Source organism: Melospiza melodia, chromosome 24, assembly GCF_035770615.1.
Source record: "Melospiza melodia melodia isolate bMelMel2 chromosome 24, bMelMel2.pri, whole genome shotgun sequence".
Taxonomy (NCBI): Eukaryota; Metazoa; Chordata; class Aves; order Passeriformes; family Passerellidae; genus Melospiza; species Melospiza melodia.
This window is the reverse complement of record NC_086217.1, coordinates 6,454,349-6,472,895: the sequence shown is the minus strand read 5'-3', so window position 1 is coordinate 6,472,895 and position 18,547 is coordinate 6,454,349. Positions and strand designations below refer to the sequence as shown.

Below are 18,547 nucleotides of genomic sequence, written 5' to 3'. Positions count from 1 at the left end.
AGTGGTGTTGAATAGGAAGAACACATTTCCAATGAAATTCTATTAGTTATTTCAGGAACTAAGGAAGCACAAGGAACTATACATTAGAAATGTACATTAGAAGGCTTCCATGACACTCAGCAAACAGTGCCAATAAATAATACACCAAATTCACTATTGTTAAACCACAAAATTGCACAGATACGGAAACAAAATACAGTGTCATTTGTGAAGAAATGGACTCTGGGCTGAGAATCCCCTGTCAGGAGGAAGTTCTGCCACATGTTCTGTGTAATTGTGTGAAAATATCAGCTCATTTTTCAGCAGTGGTAGCAGAAGAGAAAATAAGAAGAAACAAGGTCGAGGAGACCAACTACACGCAGAGACTTAGGAAGATAAGTTTTCTAAGATAACCTTGGATAGAAAGAAAAGGGAAAACTGCACTTCTGTAAGAAGATGCACCATTTATTGGAAATGTGTATCAAATACCTTCCCTATCTCAGAAGAAAGCCATACATGCTTGAACCCTGCCTGTTCTTGGGGAACTCTGCATGGACCTGAAATCTTGGGATATATTCATGGATGTATATGAAATAGTACCTGTAAGCCACCTCAGAGAGATCAGCTTCAGGCTGGAGCCTGAGGCAGTCCTGGGGACTGGGCAAGGAAGGTGAGCACCCCACCAGCTTTGTGGAAGTTGAGATGAGGGGTAAGCACTGGCAGGCATTGCAAGGAAACTGCCTGTCTGCTCCCCCACAGGTGGAGGGAACCTGAACAGACCATGGGTACAATGAGGCAGTGACCCACTGTCCCACACTTACCTCTGGCCTTTGGTGCTGTGAAGAAAGCACAGACATCTGAGGCAATACCCCAGGGTGAGTGGTGGTGTAGGGCAAAAAGACATCAGTTGGGCTGTGGCCATGTCTTTTGCTTCACCATTTAGGCTGTTGATATCAGGACAAGGCTCCTTCAGCTTTATTCTCAGCTTCAGGGCCCATCAGGCTCCTGTCAGTCACAGGGAGCTCCTGGGCAGCAGCTGACCAGGCCCCAGTGCCAGGGGATGGCAGCCTAGAGCCATGGAGGGGACCCTCCTCTGGGCCCTGCTCCTCTGCAGACCAGCAGGGAGATCTCCCTGAAACCTGGGTGCTTCAAACTTGCTAAAACTGCCTGGCCCATCTCATTGAAACCTAGGAGCTTCAAACCTCCTGGAACTGCCTGTCCATCTTGTTGAAACCTGGATGCTTTAAACCTGCTGAAACTGCCTGGCCCATCTCCCTGAAACCTGGGTGCTTCAAACCTCCAGAAACTGCCTGGCCTGTCTCACTGTAATCTGGGTGCTTCGAACCTCCTGAAACTGTTGGGAGATCTCCCTTGCCCATCTTGTTGAGACCTGGGTTCTTCAAACCTCCTGAAACTGCTGGGCCCATCTCATTGAAACCTGGGTGCTTCAAACCTCCTGAAACTGCCTGGTCTGTCTCTGTGTAATCTGGGTGCTTCAAAGCTCCTGAAAATGCTGGGCCCATCTCGTTGAAACCCGGGTGCTTCAAACCTGCTGAAACGGCCAGGCCTATCTCCCTGAAACTTGGGTACTTCAAACCTGCTGAAACTCTCTGGCCCATCTTGTTGAAACCTGGGTGCTGAAACTGCTGGAAGATCTCCCTGAAACCTGGGTTCTTCAAACCTTCTGAAACTGCCTGGCCCATCTCATTTAAACCTGGGTGCTTCAAACCTCCTGAAACTGCTGGCTCATCTCCCTGAAAGCTTCAAACCTCCTGAAACTGCTGGGGGGCCCATCTTGTTAAAACCTAGATGCTGAAACTGCCTGGCCTACCTGTTAGGAGCTAATCACAGCAGAGGGGTTAAAATCCAGCCAGGTGGGCCAGTTTCATGTGTTCCCCAAAGAACAGGTTAGATGGGCCAAAGAACAGCTGGAAATGTTTGTGTCATCAATGCTGGAAGAAAAGACCTTGAGCTGACAGAGGCAGGTGCTGCCAGGGCATAGGGCCTCATCTGCACTGGGTACTCTGCCCAGAAAGGGAACCAGGGGGGTGCTTGTGAGTGTGTGGCTAACAAAAGGACAAGGCACAGCATCAGTGGCCCTTCCACCTCCACTGCAGCAGCCCAAGGAGAGCAACTGCTCCCAGGGCTGTATTTAATAGAAAGTAAGTGGTTGATGTTTCCCTCTTTTTGCAATGTTGGGGCTCATAAAAGAAGAGGGCAAGACTTCCTGCTGGTTCAGTGCTCCTATGCTACTTTTCTAGTCTTGTTTTCTTATTATAAAGCTAACATTTTATCTGGCCTTAGCTGGACTGGAAGACATGCAATAACAACTACTGAAGATATTTTGGCAGCATCTCAGGTACCTAGTGAATGACAAGCATGTTTGGAAAGCTCCACGGTCTGCCTGGCTTCTAAGTCACAAATGCTACAATTTCTCATGTATTTTAAACCCAGTAATTAACCAGTCCGTGTTGACAGGTAGGAAGCTTGTTGGAAAGTACATCAGTCAAAGAAGAAACAAGAAAAATCTTTCAAAATAAATAGGATTCTGGGAGGCAAAGTGTCCTATTTCTAAGTCTTGTTGAATAAATTCTGAGTTACTAAGCCAAATGCAGTCATGTTTAGAAACTGTTCCCAAAGGTATCAGTGCAGCTGGAGAAGACATCTAAAGAGCATTTGGGTTATAAAAGATAAAAATGTAGTCCAGAAGAGCTCTTTTCTATTTAACAGTAATTCTGAGTTACAGAAACAACTCAAGAACAAATGCTTCATTAAATTCTCAAGCTCTTTGTCTTGTTCTAGACATTCTCAAACATTTTGTCACGCTCCTCAAAGAGTCAGAAGTGGAAAGCTTGATAATATAATTACTGAATGCATAATAAAATTTCCATTAGAGGGTTTTAGAGGCACTAGGAAAGACAGTGTATATTTATTCTCACAAGACTATTACTGTTCATTCTCAGATGACTTCTCGTAATTAACATAAGCCAAATGGGTCACTGGCTACCTGTCTGAGGGAATTTCTGGCATGAGAGATTCTCTCCATGGAGCTAAATCAACAGGAAAATTCAAGGCCAGTTACCTTCCCTCTGATGCACAGAGCTTAAGGTAGGTGCAAATACTCCTGTTTGGCTCCTGTGGTGTCCAGCTGCTTCCTGATACCCTCAGCAGTCTGACATACTCTGGAAAGGGCACATTTCTGAATGGCTCAGCCACTTACTGCTCCAAAACAAAGCTAAACTGAAAGCAGTTAGGTCCAGCCCAGGAGAAGTGGCAGGTAAAATTAGGATTAAATCCCACATCAGAGAAGTGTTCCTGCAGGCTGTCTCTATAGATGCTCGTTCTCTGAGAGCTCGGACCTTGCTATAGCCCTACAGACAGCCCTTTGGCTTTTCTCCACACACAAATGCTCTTTCACAGGAGATTTTACAGGTCTGCATGGTTTGCTCCTGCTGAACTCCTTATGATTGTCCTCAGTCCTTTTTGTTTTTTCTTCCCCCAGGTTTTGTTTATATGCCTTTCATAAATCAGTGTCCATGTTGAGTAAGAATCTGGCGATGACAGAGAATAATCTTTCCTTGATAAGCATGCCCAAAATCTTTTGGTTCCCAGTGTCTTTTTGACTGGATATGTCCCTGTGTGGCATGAGAGCACATTACATAGGTTTATGTCGCACTTTTGTGAAATGAAGAGGAACTGTCAGATGATGATGGCTTTGTACTTTGCCAGCTGCTTTGTTCCATTCACAATCTAACCCTGAAACTATTAGCATGGCTAATTGTGTGACTACAGAGGTAAATTTGTTAAAAGAGACTTGTCAAAGAAGAACTAAGCTACTGGACAATCTGAAAATGCTCAGCTTTGTTTTGCTTCTTGGGGAATGAAATTACACACTCCTGAAGATTTGCCAAAGTCTAGAGACATCCGTGTGATGCACCTGCTCCTGTCAAAAATGGTGTTGAATTTCTTATGTGATTTACTAACATGTCATGACTAATGGACTGCTGCTGATCCAGCAGAGAGCATGAACTGTGCTGCTACAGAGCATGAACTGTGTTGTTAAAGACCCGTGTTTGCTGGAAATCCTTCTCCACTGCACTCTGATGCATACACTTTAAATGTATCAGATTGTATTATTCCTTCTCTCCAGAGTCTTTTTCTGTTCTTTCATTTCCTAACTATTCGATCTAGATGGATAATATTAATTCTTATCTTTTATGGTTATGCAGAAAGTAGAAAAAATATTTAGGGGCACACTGCTACACACTATAATGTAGCACTGTGTGTGCAAGGGAACAGGCTGGGACCCTCAGCTCTGGCAGGGAATCTCATGGCTAAATGAGGAACTGTGTACAGGAAAACATGGCAGGGACTTGATGTGGATTGTTGCTGAGATTTACAATTTCCATTGCCACAGAATGGACAAGGTTTTTCCCCCATCAACGTGGGACCTTGCACAGGGGTAAGGACTGCTGTGCCAGGAAACCAGCCTGTTCATGGTTATTCTTTTGGTGTATTCATCATTTACCATGTTAGGTTTAAAAACAACAATAACAACAAATCCTAAAAAGATATTTTTGTTACAACGTTGAAATGATCTGGCTCGGTAGAAGTTTGAAGAACAGTTTAAACACTTACATAGACAGAGAGTGAAAGGCTGTGATTTGTATGTTGGTCTGCTTCCAGGACAGGGGTCCGCTATTCTGAAATGCAATGCTATTATTGAATATTTTGCCAGTCATGATAGCCAGGAATTTATAATTGCAGCTAGAAGACAAGAGATACAGCTTCTGTGAGCCTGGGAACTGGTTATCAAGCACTCTCTCTTGAGGACAAGGTTCTTCAGTGGTTGTCTAATAAGGAACGAGGAGGCTGTCCTTCCTGCAACCTAGAATGCCTTCCCAAGGTATCAGATCGAGCCTTAAACCCTTCAGATAAAAATCCTGTTTTAATTGTTTATATTACTTTTTCAGCAGGGAAACCGTGAATTGTGGAAGGGTACACAGTGCCTGACATAAGAGCAAAAGCTAACACAACATTTTGCCTTCCTGAACTCAGCATCTGACAGTTTAAAATTTCTGAAACAACAGTTTGTTGCACTTTGTGGTCCCTCACAGGTAGTTTACATTAATGTTTTTCATGTTTTGACTTTCTTGTTGGGAAAAAAATAGTTGAACAGAAAAACGGTGTTGTGTTCCGGTGAGCAAAACAAATGCCCACATTCTTTTAACCCCTTCATTAGCATTCTAGATGCTGGAACAGAGTGCACACACAGCAAATATGCTGATGATACAGAACTGGGAGGTGTGGCTGATACACCACATAGCTGTGCTGTTATTCAGAGGGATTTTGACAAGTTGGAGAAACAGGTTGACATAAGTTCAGTTAATGAAAACTGATAGTTCCATACCTGGGGAGCAATAACCCCATATACCAGCACAGGTTTGGGGGTGACTGGCTGGAAAGCAGAAAAAGACCTGGTAGACACAAAGCCAGCAGCATCCTGGGTTTCACGATGAGAAATGTTCTGAGGTTTTGCATAAGATTACAGAAACAAGTTCAACCCAGTGAAGTAATATTGGGCACTAGTGATAATATTTGGTATCTGGATACCAGTCTGGTGTCCACCAGAGGGACTGAAAGTGATTGGAGCCGTCCCACAGTCTTTCATAACACTGTAAAAGAAAGATCAGAATGCAAATCCTTTAATTTACATGCTGCTCTTGTGGCTTCCCTAAAAACACTGCAATTAAAGTGTAGAAAAGTTTGAAATCTATGTCTGTTTCCTGAAGGGCAGATAGACTTTGGAAATAGCCATTCTCCATTCTCTTTGCTTTTGATTCTATCACAAAAGATATGGAATGGATTACATATATTTATTTAAAGCAATCACAATATGTTTTAAATGAAATGTTTTTATTTCTTTCTTTCTTAATAAATTTGCATCTTACAGTGCTTTGCACAAACTATTGATATTGTGGGATTTTTTTAATGTAAAGAAACTGAATTTTTTTTAAAATTAAAAATAATAGTTGGCTTTTCTGTTATAAAGCATACATTTGGGCAACACAAAATTCCCACACATTGCACTGTGCTGAACTTCACTGCACACCCTGTAACTTGCAGAGGATTATCGGGATCAAAATGGAATATTAATAGCAGTGAAATGGAAAATTAATTTCTCCTCACTTTGTGATTTGTTGCCATACATGGAGGACAGGCATCATTTTGCAGGGACACACTATTCCTGGAGTCAGGCTGCCTGTCAGCTGGTAAGTGCTGATGTAAAGGTAACTGATCTTGGGAAAAACATGGATCCATAATAGGCATAAATATACACCTCTGAGAGAAAGCTTAAAATAGATGCATCTGATACCTTGTTTTTATTGCAGAGACTTCCAAGTCCATAATAATCTTGATGTGAAAGAGTGACAGGTATATCTTAGAACATGAGTTCCATTCCCTTTCCTGTCATCAGAGGTGGATGAACACATCTCTGCTCCACAGAAATTATTTTTCTTGAGCATTTTTATTTCCTTAAGATTAACTAAAGTACTTTACTCTGAATAATCTAATGCCAAAAAAAACCCAGTATTTGATTTGTGACATGTAACTTAAGGCTTGATACTGCAAATTTTATTCACTGTGGGGAATTATCACCATTTGCCTGTGATGCTGGGCTCTTTCAAAATGAAGAGGAATTATGAATAAATATTATTTAAGCAGTGATAAGTAGAGGTTTGCAATCTTTAAAGGCAAATGTATAATTTTAAAAGAAAAAGCAAAGATGAATCTCTGGAAAATGTCTGAAGAAAAGGTCTATCAGCTTTGGGTATATTCTGTGTTTTTCCACCCAATTTCATGCCCATTGCCCAGTACCTCGATGATTATCTCTTTAGGCCATGGGTAACTGATCAATATGCAAAATCTCTGCTTTTTCCTGGCATTGCAGGAGGGGCAGGCAGGTTGTGTGTGGTGCCTTCACAAACCACAAGTGCTTGTGAGCAGGAGCACCCAAAGAAACAGCTGAAAACATCAAAGGGGAAGGGAAAGAAGAGGTACTGGTGGTGACTAGGAGGATAGAAAGTATTTAGGATACCCCTGGAGAATATGTGCTCACTGGGTGAGCTATTTTACAAGCAGGTGACTCTTGTAAATACAGATTGAGTGTGACCTTCATGCAAGCAACTGTGAAGCATAGAGCAGTGAGATCACGGTCCTTCTCCTGAGGCCAGCCTGACCCCTGAGGTGGCACATCCTATGCAGAAGCACTGTGAGTTTTGGGTGGCTTGGAAAACACCTCCAGTCCATTTCTGTCAAATTACTGAAAGGGTCCATTTGAGAAGAAAGCAATATTTATTTCTCAACAGGGTGGTCATTAGAGTTAGTACTGAGCAGAAAATGCCTTTTCCCACTGCTTGAAAACAGCTTTCCCTTTACTCACCTCTCCACTGCTTTTTGTTTTCTCCTGCCTCCTGGTCCATACTGCATGTCTCTCTCTCCCTGTCTCTCTTATTCCACCCCATCAGAGTTATTAAAATGTTCATGAGAATGGATGAACTCCTTTATGATGAGAGACTTGAAAAGATTGGCTTGAATGATGATGGGTCACACTTGCTGAGTGATTGAAAAGATAGTTTAGGGAGATGAAACTGATACAAGATGGATTTATTTATATAACTCTGCTGAGGAGAAAAAAAAACAAGGAGGAAAAAAGGCTGAAGGAAAATATAAGGAGCAAAATGAATGAATGCAAAGAGTCCATTTGCTAATTCATTTTGAAAATTAGAGGTGTTTTCTGATCTAAAACACCTATATATCCATATTTTGAGAACTTTAGAGGTAAACAAATTTTATAGAAATTAAGATCTGGAAGCTGCCATTAAATTCTGGTCACTGCAGCATTATATCAGAAATTTTTCTCCATACACTTTCTGTTTTCACTGTAACTTGGCAATAATTTGTGACCTGATGAGATTACAGAATTGAGTGTGAGTTAGCTTGATTGTTACAGGCAGACTGGGGAGGTGATTGTTTCTGTGTTTCTATCCTCGTTTCCAAATTACATCAGTCTTTCTTTTAATGTAAGGCTCAATCTTCTTTTTTGTTCCAGATGGACTTCCAGGAGTTTCAATGTTCTTCTGCTCAAGAAGTTTTGGCTTTGTCATGGATAGCAAATGAATGACAGGGATATTTATCAAGCCTCTCTAGCCAGACAGATGTGTAAAGCACAAACTAGAGTCTCAGACAGACAAATGATATACCAAAATGCCCACTCATGAATAACAATCTGCAAATCACAAAAATAATTTAACAAAAGCCTTCATGATATGCCAAACATTTCTCACCACTCGGGAGAGAATTCTCTGGGGGAGAACAATGTGCCTTGTAAATACTGAATTTATAACAAGGGCTGGAAATTTTACAGTGACTGTTGTGACTCTATATCTATTCTTCTAAAATGACTGATGGGATGGCCTCTTTCCAGGGTTACTTTTCATCATTATATTACATCACATTTTTTCTTTTTCTTTTTTTTTTTTTTTTTTTTTTTTTACTTTGCTTCCCTTTGTCTGTGTTATTAGCAGGAAATTAGTTCTCCCTGTGCTCTCTGGCATGCACCTGCCTTCTCTTCTGGACGAGCTGCTCACTGGAGGCTATACAATACCATGCTAGGAAAGGGTTCATTCATGCCACATTGTACTCCTGACACTAGCAGGGGAATCACATTCTTCCTGCACATGCCACTTTGTTGGCCTGCATCAGAAGAGCCCTGGATGCTCTGCATAAAACAAAATCCAAACTTCCTTGTTATGCAGATAATCCAGTGTCTGCTAGCTGCCATGCCATGGGCTCTTCCCAAACAATCCAAGAAGCCATTGCATGTGTGGATTGTTTCCTGGGCATATTAACAAGTCTTTTGCCAGGACTGCTCTGTCAGAACTGCCACATGGACATCTCAGCTGAGGACATGAGGGAACTGCTGCTCTGGCAGGAACTGAATGAAGCCCAGCACCTTCCTCTGAGCTAAATGCAAGACACATCAACAGCCCTGTTTCCCTACAACTCTGAGGAGACCCACACCAGGTGGTTGTTCTGTCATGCCAGGGACCAGAAATTTTCTCTGAGGGGGAAAACTGTCAGATTGACACAGGGTCAGCAATTCTTTCATAGTTTGGAGAGGGTGAGTTACTTCAGCTGCACCGCATTGATTTCCAATACTTCTCTCTGACCCAGTTTTTCCTTCCTTCTATCCCTGTCCCTCAGGAGATGACGATGCTGTTCTGAGCCAGGGCTGACTGAGCCAGGCAGGTTCCCAGGCTCTCCCACTCCTCCCTGTTCAGTGGGTCTGGGATGACAGCAGAAGAGGATGACAGCACACTCACTAACCCTTACTCCCAGAACTTCTGGGAAATGCTTGGCTGAGCAGCAATCGAGGGAGGGCAGGACGCGACTAAGCACAGAGCATATTGCTGTGTGAAATCTTCCACAGGAAAATTCAGGAAATTCCCTGACAATTTTGGTGCATAAGTGCCTGCTACAATTTTTGATACTGAAGAAGGGGCTGGGGACAGTCGGGGATAGCACAGAGAAGCTCATGCAGACATTTCTCAGGGTACCTGTGATGTGCCCAACATATTTCCTAAGGAGTCCTGATGCCACACAGGAGATGTCTGTCCAAGGGAATTCTATGGAAATGAGAGAAGGGGGACATTTCTATCACCTCATTCCTCCTGCCAAAAAAGAAAAGGTGTTCTCCCCACCTACATGGAAAATCAGCATTGGAAAAATCTGTTTTCCAAGAATTTTTTCAGTACAACAGCCTAGGAAGGTCTTTCCCCCTTTTTGTGCATTCATGCAGAAATTTCTTCTCAAGAAGAGTTTAAGCTCTGGACAACCTCTGCAGGATTGACACAGAAAGAAAATATGAGAGTAACATAAACAGTGTGCAGGCAAATGTGGGTGTATTTTCATTTTTCCATTAATTTACATTTCAGTTTCCTGAATTCAGAAAACCCCGACATTTTAGCATAATTTATGATGTCCTGAATTGTATAAATCTTGGTGTTCTTTTTATAGGAACAGATTATATACTCTGTGCAGCTGACAGAGACAAATGTCACACTTACTCCCTGGAGAATTCTAATCTCCCCCTCAAATTTTAAGATGTCAGTGAAAAACAATCCCCCTGTTTCTGAAACCCAACCCCAAGGAGCAATGATACTACCATCCATAAAAATAACTGGTCTGGGATCCTTAGGGATGTATCGCTGACAGAATTGTTCAGGCCAAGACAGTGCAGATGTCCACATCATAAATCTGGAAAGGTTATGGTTCATGTGTGGCAGAAAATAGAGGAGAGAAGGTTCATGCCCCAAAGAGTACCTCCCCCGTGAGAAGAACCATCCTTTGGAGACCATTTAGTGTAACATATTCCTCAAAACACTTGTAATTAATCTACACAACTCATCACCAGCAATGCAGTGGCTACTGAAGGTTTCCATTCATTCAAAAATCTGCCAGACAAATCCATGAGAGGAAAACCAGGTGCAGACTTCTGATCCGACACAGAACAAAGACAGCAGGACTGGGATGTGCCTAAACCAGGAGCACTTGAGGAATGGGGAAGTGTTAAGGAAAAGCCTCAGCACATCTGCCAGTCTCATCATTCCTGTGCTTTTCAGCCTGTGATGTAATCAAGGCTGAGCCACTGCCAGTACAGTGCTCTGGGCTGGCCTTTGTGCCCTGGCATGTCTGTCACAAGAAGCCAGCAGGCAGCAGCAGGGCAGGGATGTTCCCCTGGCCAAGAGGCCATGGAGAGCCTGGAGCCCAGGTGCTGCTGCTCGGCAGCCAGGACAGCCTCTGTTAGCACTGCTTGTGCCTCTGGGCAGAGCACACTCCTGGCAGACAAAGCTCTCTCTGTGTTCATGGAGGGCACAGAAAGCTGCTGCAGCCACGGCCAGCTGGGGCCTCTTCTTGCCTGGGCAGAGCAGCTCGTGCTGTGCCCAGTGATTCTGGCTCCGGGCTGATGTGGGTTTCAAACCTGGCAAGTCAAGTTTGCAAAGTGCACGAGACAGAGCCTGGGGAGGCACCATGCTGTAGGATGGATTCGTAAGGGTCTGAAGCACCTGAAAGCAAGTGGGTTGCTCACTAGTGCCTCTTGGGTGCTGGCCAAGACCCAAGAGCTTTAAGTTGAACTCTTCCAAGCTCCTCCCTCAAGGGAGTTTCTTTGCTCCCCTGTGGTCTCACAAACGCCCCTGTTCCCCTTGAGTCTAATTTCTGAACGTGTAATGCTGGGACAACACAGAATATTTCAGCAGAGGTTCACCAGAACTTCATACAGAGCTTCCTAACAGTTTCCAAAGTACAACACTGGTTCACTCCACATCACTGTGCCTGTTTGGGAAACCCACAGAACACATGATTTTTGCTAATGCTCTCAGCTCTTATTTTCAGTCACTCTTTGCTGCTGTGCTCTCATCTTACCTCTGAACAGGGGACTGTTTTATTTACGCAGTGTTACACAGCAGTGGATCAAATATTAAGTTACCATCTCATTTTTCAGGACAGCAACAAACAATCCTGGTTTTCATGTTATAATGCAAATTTTCCAGCAGTCACAGCTAACTTGGTACACCTGTGACTGGCTTTAGATGTAAGGGATTTAATGAGTAGAACAGACTTGTCCCAGGAGACTTGTGGTGCTCCTATTTCTCAGAAGAGTTATTGCAAGAACTCTGCCAATTAAAAATGTGACATCATACCTCCTGTTGCTCTTTCACCCTGGGATTTCCTATTAGTTTCTTTAATTAGAGCTTTTTGCTAGCCTTGAGCTGACTGAATACTGCCCAATATATATTTTAAGGCTAAAGAACTGGCAAGTTGCTAGTCCAGTATAAAGCACAGGCATTATCTTCTATTCTTCCTTCCCATTGCATTTTTAATCCTCCTACACTGCAGATCAGGAAAGATATGTTGACCTGAAATTTTCTCAGCAGAACAGGACTACACCTACACCAAACCTTCACCACCTATAATTCAGACGACAAACTGAGCTAGCAATGGGCAGCAGTGGCACTCACACCCACATGCTGGGGGATCCCTTTCTCCACCTGCAGAGAGTTTGCAATCTCTGTCTGCTTTTCCTCAGTGTGACTTGTCTCCCTGGGGAGAGCAGCAGCTGGTTGAAGCCAGGACCCTGATAACTCTGGCAGTTATGGAAGCGCTGTGCTCATGGAGGTGAAGGGAGAGCCAGCCCATGACGTGGGGAAAAATATACTTCTTCTTGGATCCTGACATCCCTGCTGGCTTTCCTGCCATTCCCATGAGGTAAGTCTGTGGTTTGTAGCTCTGGCCTGCAGTCTAAATGCAGTTACACATCCCTAGATGTGCACAAAAAATTGCATTTGCAATGTCTGAGAATAGTCTGAATGTATCTGAATCACCAAAACTGGCCTTTGGAAGGAGAAAAACTCAGTTCCCTGCAATAAGCTTTATTTGACAAGCTCTATTCATTCAAAGTTGCAGACGGATTAAATCTCTGTCACTCCAATCCCTTAACGTAATTGGCAAATTTGCAAAGGTGCAATCTGTGACTCACTCATAGGGCTTTGATGGAGATTTTGAAAGATAAGACTCCTTGTGAGCCACAGAGGTATTGCTCTCATTAACAACTGCCAGCCAGCTACTAATTAGCTGCTGATTGAACAGTTGAGACAGTTCAGACAATTTTCAAAGGTTACAACCACCCATTTGTCCAGCCCATCCTCAGCTTCCAAATGAGACATCTGAAAGATATACTGTGAAAACACTTTACATAACCTCAGGGTGTTCAGCAAGGTATTTCATGTTATTTGTTATTTCCACCTCTATTTCCTCATCCACACACTCAAATCAAGCTTCTAGTTTGCGAGCTGAATGGTACCAAGATAAAAACATGGATGGGGTCTCAGGAGGTGTCCTAAAGGATACAGTCTGGTAATGTTGAGATGCCTCCACTTTCCCACTTGACTCTGCTGCCTTCCTGTAATTCCTGCTCCTGAATTCACAGCCAGTCCCAGAACACGGGGCAGGGGAAGCCATGGCTATGAGCTGGCAAAGGGTGAGGCAGCTGCCCCATCTTCATCTCAAGAAGGATCTGTTTTCAGCACAATAAAATCATTCCTCTTCCATGGGAATGTCAGCACTGCAGATCCTTGCCCCCTCCTCGCTACTGTGCAGTAGCTGTAGTCTGAACTCCAGCCTGTAGCTGGAGTCTACCCTCAATCAGCCTCTTCTCTTTTGACTCCCTGTGTTTTGCATCCAGCTGCAGTGGAGCCCAGCCTTGAAGAGATGGAAGCATTGGCTGAAGGTTAATAGAGGCACAATCGATTTTAATTTCCTTTTTCCATCAAGGTGTTGTTGCTTCTTCCAGCAGGTTCTTCCTTTTCCAAGGACAGATACTGCTGTTGCTCCTCCAGACCTTTCCAGAGTAACACTGCAGCTCCACTAGTAAATTAAACATGTCCAGGAACTTAGGCCAATTGGCATGGAACTGTTTGTGCTTATAGAAGTAAACTATTTCTGTATCAAGCATGGTGAGGCTGGATGCAGACTGTATTGGGAAGGGTCCCAGAAAATGCCAGCTGTCCAGTTATGCCTTTAAATCTGTTTAGGAGATGTGTTGTTGGCACAGGCCAAAAGCTTGACAAGAAATGTGCTAATGATTTATTAGTAGAAGTAATTAGTTTCCCCTGTCTGCAAAGGTTTCCTGCCACGAGGCAGTGTTCTAGGAAAGGCAGCATGAAATGAACTTTTCTCCAGTAGGACAAGGGGTAACAGATTTAAACTGGAAAAGAGTGATATATCAGACATTAGAGAGAAATTCTTCCCTGTGAGGATGGGCAGGGCCTGGCACAGGTTGCTCAGAGAAGCTGTGGCTGCCCTGGATTCCTGGCAGTGTCCAAGGCCAGGCTGGAGGGGGATTGGAGCAGCCTGCGATAGTGGAAGTTGTCCCTGCCCATTGTTCTTTCAGGCTCTTTCCAAATGAATCCATTCTATAACTGATTCTCTAATTTCACTGCAGTAAATTAAAGAAGTGCCATCAGTATTGGTAGTTTCAACAACACAAAAACTTTGGATATCCACTGATTTTCCGTGATGTTCTTCTCACATTTATCTCCATTTTTTTGATCTCTATAACCATAGTCCAAATTACTTTTTCTTTCTCACTTTGCCCTGAAACTTTAATGTAATGTTGAGTTTATTTGCCTTGATATTATTCATTGAGATTACTTCTGAAATTCCTAGCCTGTGAATGAGGAGCTGAGATGGAAAAAAACCAAAACCAACACACCAGTATTTTGTCAAAGATTACTTAAGAGGTTTTCAGGTTATTGTTTCCATATGTTTTAGTTTAACTTTTTCAGCTAAATTACTCTTCAGTATTTCTTAGCTGTGCTTCCATTGTCTTTGTGTATTTTCCTAGTTCAAAGCACTACTGACAGTACTGATCAGGTCCCTGCAAAGCCTTTGCTAACATATAAATCTTCTCTTGGAAGACTTATGCAAATCTGTGCTAATATCATTGGTTGTATCATCTGCCAAACTTCTGACATATCCAAGTCATTCATGGCACCATGCTATTTTGGAATGATTTTATCAATACGTTTTCAAGAAAGGCATGTAAATCACCTACATTTTTCATCTAGATTCTCTTCCTTTATACTTGCTGCTTTTTTAGTCAAAATACCAAAAACTGTCAACATTTTTCAGTGGGCCTGTAGCTCTTTCTTCCAATGAACAAGGTGTTCTACAGCAGTACACTAAAATATCAGCTAAAGAATTGTCCCTTTTGTATAGTCTTATTTAAGTGAAGGTAGAAGACAACAAATTAAAAAAATAAATCTTTTAACATATTCATTTTTATTTTTACAGCATTTCAAATTTCATGTAAACAAGGGACTTCCTCTGAAACAGAAAATATACTGTGAGATGTCACCAGCTGTTAGCCTGGATTTGTTAGATCAAGATGACCAGATTTGCAAGGACTAATGACAGTCCACCAAAACAGCTAAGACATTGAAATGTCTTTTTATATTGAAAGCTTTTCTTGTAGTCTGCAATGCAATTATGTGGTAGTTAGAAACACTCAGAGTAATGCCTTTTCCCTCTATTATGCTTAGAGTGAACAGATATTTATGCTACCTGCCCATACCTTTTGTCTTCCTGCTCTGTTGAAGCTTATAGGGAACTGATGATGACTTTAGCATCTCTCAATCACACAGTGTCAAATAAGATAAATCTGGACACATGAATTCAGCTTTTTGTTCCAGCTATTTAATTATGCTGTTACTTTGTTCTGATATTGAAACCATCATTATTTAAATCTCATTCCATAATGAAATGCATCTAGTCACAGATTGTTGGAGTTTAATAGGTCCTTCAGTTCATCAGATAGTTGAATGTTTCCTGCAAGACACGAGGCTGAAGTCCTCCCAAGCTATTAATTAAGCTGCCTCTAAATTATCACCTACTTTTGAAAGAAATAGAACTTCCCATTCCTGGCGAGATGCTGGCATTGCAGGAGCATGTTTTCAGCACTGCCACTGGGATGGCACGGGTTCTGTCATATGATACATCTTTGGAACTATGACTCTCCTTGCTACTCAGGTGGACAGAGCATGCCAGAACACCATTAATATACTTCCAATTCTCCACTCAACTCTGAATTTTCTGAGTTAACTCAAATGTAAGACCACATTCTTGAATACACATAGTACTGTCCCAGCTATGCTTGTCGAAAGTTACCTACTGTTGAGAAGGACCAGAGCTGGACCAGGAATAAATATACTGAAGAATTTCAGGTTTTTTTTAATGTATCTTGTTGAGATCATCCCCACTACGTTGGATCCTGGATCTTATGAAGCAAATACTGCAGCATTGCAAACTTCTGCTGTGCTAGCTCAGTGTGATGTTATTCCTTCTGTGCTTGTACATGGAAAGAGACTTGAGAGGGACAAGGAAAAGGGTTCAGGTATATATCACCCTGCAAAGGGTAGGCAAATAGCAGCAGACATTGATATCAGAGAGAACACACAAGAAGAAATTAAATTCTCCATCCATCCCCTGCTGAGTTTCCATTAAGTCCTGGCAGCAATGGGAATCAGCGACTTCTTTTCTCAGCTGTTGCTGTAACCTAAAAAGAGCCCTGAAAGGCTCCCCTGAAGGTCACATTGAGAACACAGGTCAGTGCTGCACTAGATGTGTGGCTTATGGAAAAGGCAGCAGGACAGTTTCTTTTGTGACATACATTTTATCACATTTTAGAGGAGCTCAGTACATAGGCATTTTCCTCAGCTTCCCTGGCAGAGCATAGATAATTCTATTCTTTTCTCTGCACACTGAAAATTACCTGAATTTGTCATTATGCCTGAGTGCATATAAGCATCACCAGGTTTAAATTTTTGCTACTCTTTCTAAATCGATTTCACTCAATGTGAAGAAATTGTGTGAGGGTCCATAAACTAAACAAAAGTTCTTCATCATTATGTATTTTGACTTTTTTGCAGTCTTTGGACAATAGAAAACAATCAATCAGGAAAAAAACCACAAGTGCCTGTAATATGAATTTAAGAACACAATTCAGTAAAAAGATAATAAAAATATTCAGAATATTTGAAAAGACAGAAAACCACTGTAACTCTGTTTGTAATGATAGAAGGTGTCACCTGAGTTTAGGACTGTGCAATATACTGGCAAAGAGTATGTTGCTCATGCACAGAAAAATTGTAAAGCAGTAAGAATTAGAGGTGAATATCCATATATACTTACATTTAGATATTGTAGGACTGTTGCATATCACAGTTATGGATGTTATATTGAAATGTACACAGTACCGTATTTTTTCCTAAAGTAAAATTGGGAATTTTACATATTGAGCATAGTTTTACTTCACCTTTACTGCAATAACTTCAGAAATTCCTTCACAAAGTTTTTCTCAAAGAATATATATGGATCTATTCTGCTATATAGCTGTGGAAAGATACATAGCAGAATAACATATAATATAGCTACATAACACAGGTGACAATTGTGTCCTTCTGGGAACAATGACCAAACACCCTTGGCCTTTGACTAAATAAAACTTGATTTGCAGCTAGAGAAAATGTCATCTGACTACTGAGAGGAGATTAGGGAGCAAGGAAGGAATTCTTTCTCACAGCCTGACTCTCATGTGAGAAGCTACCTTAGGTCCCAGCCTGACAGCACTGCATAAGACAGGCTTGCTACATGCCACTGAGAGCAAGACGTAACAGAAAGGCAACAGCAGCTACTCAGAGAAGACCTCAAGGATAATGGTCAGAACCCCAACAAACCCAGCCTCCAGTAGTGGCACATTTGTTACTTCTCTGGGAATCCTATCCCTGGGTTCATCATAAAATATTTCTATCTATCATATCTATCGGAAATCTACATTTTTTCAGCTTAAAACTCGTGCATCTTGTGCTTTAAATTCTTTGCTCTGTCTTTCTTACAAGCCCCCACAAGTATTGAAGGGCCTCAAGAAGGTGTCCTTGAACCTTTCTCATCTCCAGGCTGAACAACCCCAATGACTGGACATGGCAATTACTGCTGTGGTTCAGTGAGGGTGGTTGTGCTGTTTGGTCAAAGGTTGGATTCTGTGAGCTTGGAGGCTTTTCCCAACCATAATGATTCTATGATTGTGTCAAGTAGCTGAGCTTTTCTTCATAGGAGGGATGTTCCAGTTCTTAGTCCTCCTTTGGAACCACTCTGACTGCTCTAGGACTTTCTTGTGATGGTAACTTCTTTTCCAAGTGATAGAGGAGCCAATATGGAGGAGGGTTGTGTTGGACCTTGTTATCACCAACAAGGAGGAGCTGGTGGGGAATGTGAAGCTCAAGGTCAGCTTTGACTGCAGGGACCATGAAATGGTGGGGTTAGAGATCCTTGGGGCAGCAAGGAGGGGACGCAACAAGCTCACTGCCCTGGACTCCAGGAGACTTTGGACTTTTCAAGGACAACTCAGCAGTGATGCATCCCAGTAAAGAGGAAGTCAGTTAAAAATGCCAGGAGGTGTGCGTGGATGAACAAGGAGCTCATGGATGAACTCAAATGCAAAAAGAAGACCTACAGAGGGTGGGAGCAGGAACAAGTATCCTGGGAAGAATATAGAGAAATTGTCCAAGCAGCCAAATAGCAGAGGAAAGCTAAGACTGTGATATAATTAAATTTGGCCAGGGACATCAAAAGCAACAAGAAAAGCTTCTGTACGAATGTTGGTGATAAAAGGAAGACAGGAGAATTAGGGCCTCCTCTGGAAGAAATGGGGTCACCTCATTACCTGAGATCTAGAGAAAGCTGAGGTACTCAAGGAGGTTTTTGCCTCTGTATTAACCAGCAAGTGCTTAAGCCACATCATCCAATTTGCAGAAGGCAAAGGCAGGAACTGGGAGAATGAAGAACCACCCACTGCAGGAGAAGATCACGTCTGAGACCATTTAAGGAACTTAGAGGTGCACAAGTCCATGGGTCCTGATAAGATCCATCTACAGGTCCTGAGAGAACT

General features: G+C 42.4%; 1 long non-coding RNA gene across 3 annotated transcripts; it reads left to right on the top strand.

The window, feature by feature from the left end:
* The first annotated feature begins 2,085 nt into the window (after window positions 1–2,085).
* Window positions 2,086–8,434, top strand: LOC134428826 (uncharacterized). 3 transcript variants are annotated; one of them, XR_010030472.1, is made up of 5 exons: window positions 2,091–2,141; window positions 2,284–2,338; window positions 2,943–3,087; window positions 7,142–7,252; window positions 8,093–8,434. It is a non-coding gene; the product is annotated as an uncharacterized LOC134428826 (long non-coding RNA). The 3 variants fall into 3 exon arrangements; XR_010030473.1 differs by lacking the exon at window positions 2,284–2,338 and having other exon boundaries at window positions 2,086–2,141; XR_010030474.1 differs by lacking the exons at window positions 2,091–2,141; window positions 2,284–2,338; window positions 2,943–3,087 and adding an exon at window positions 4,822–4,885 and having other exon boundaries at window positions 8,093–8,433.
* The last annotated feature ends 10,113 nt before the right edge of the window (window positions 8,435–18,547 follow it).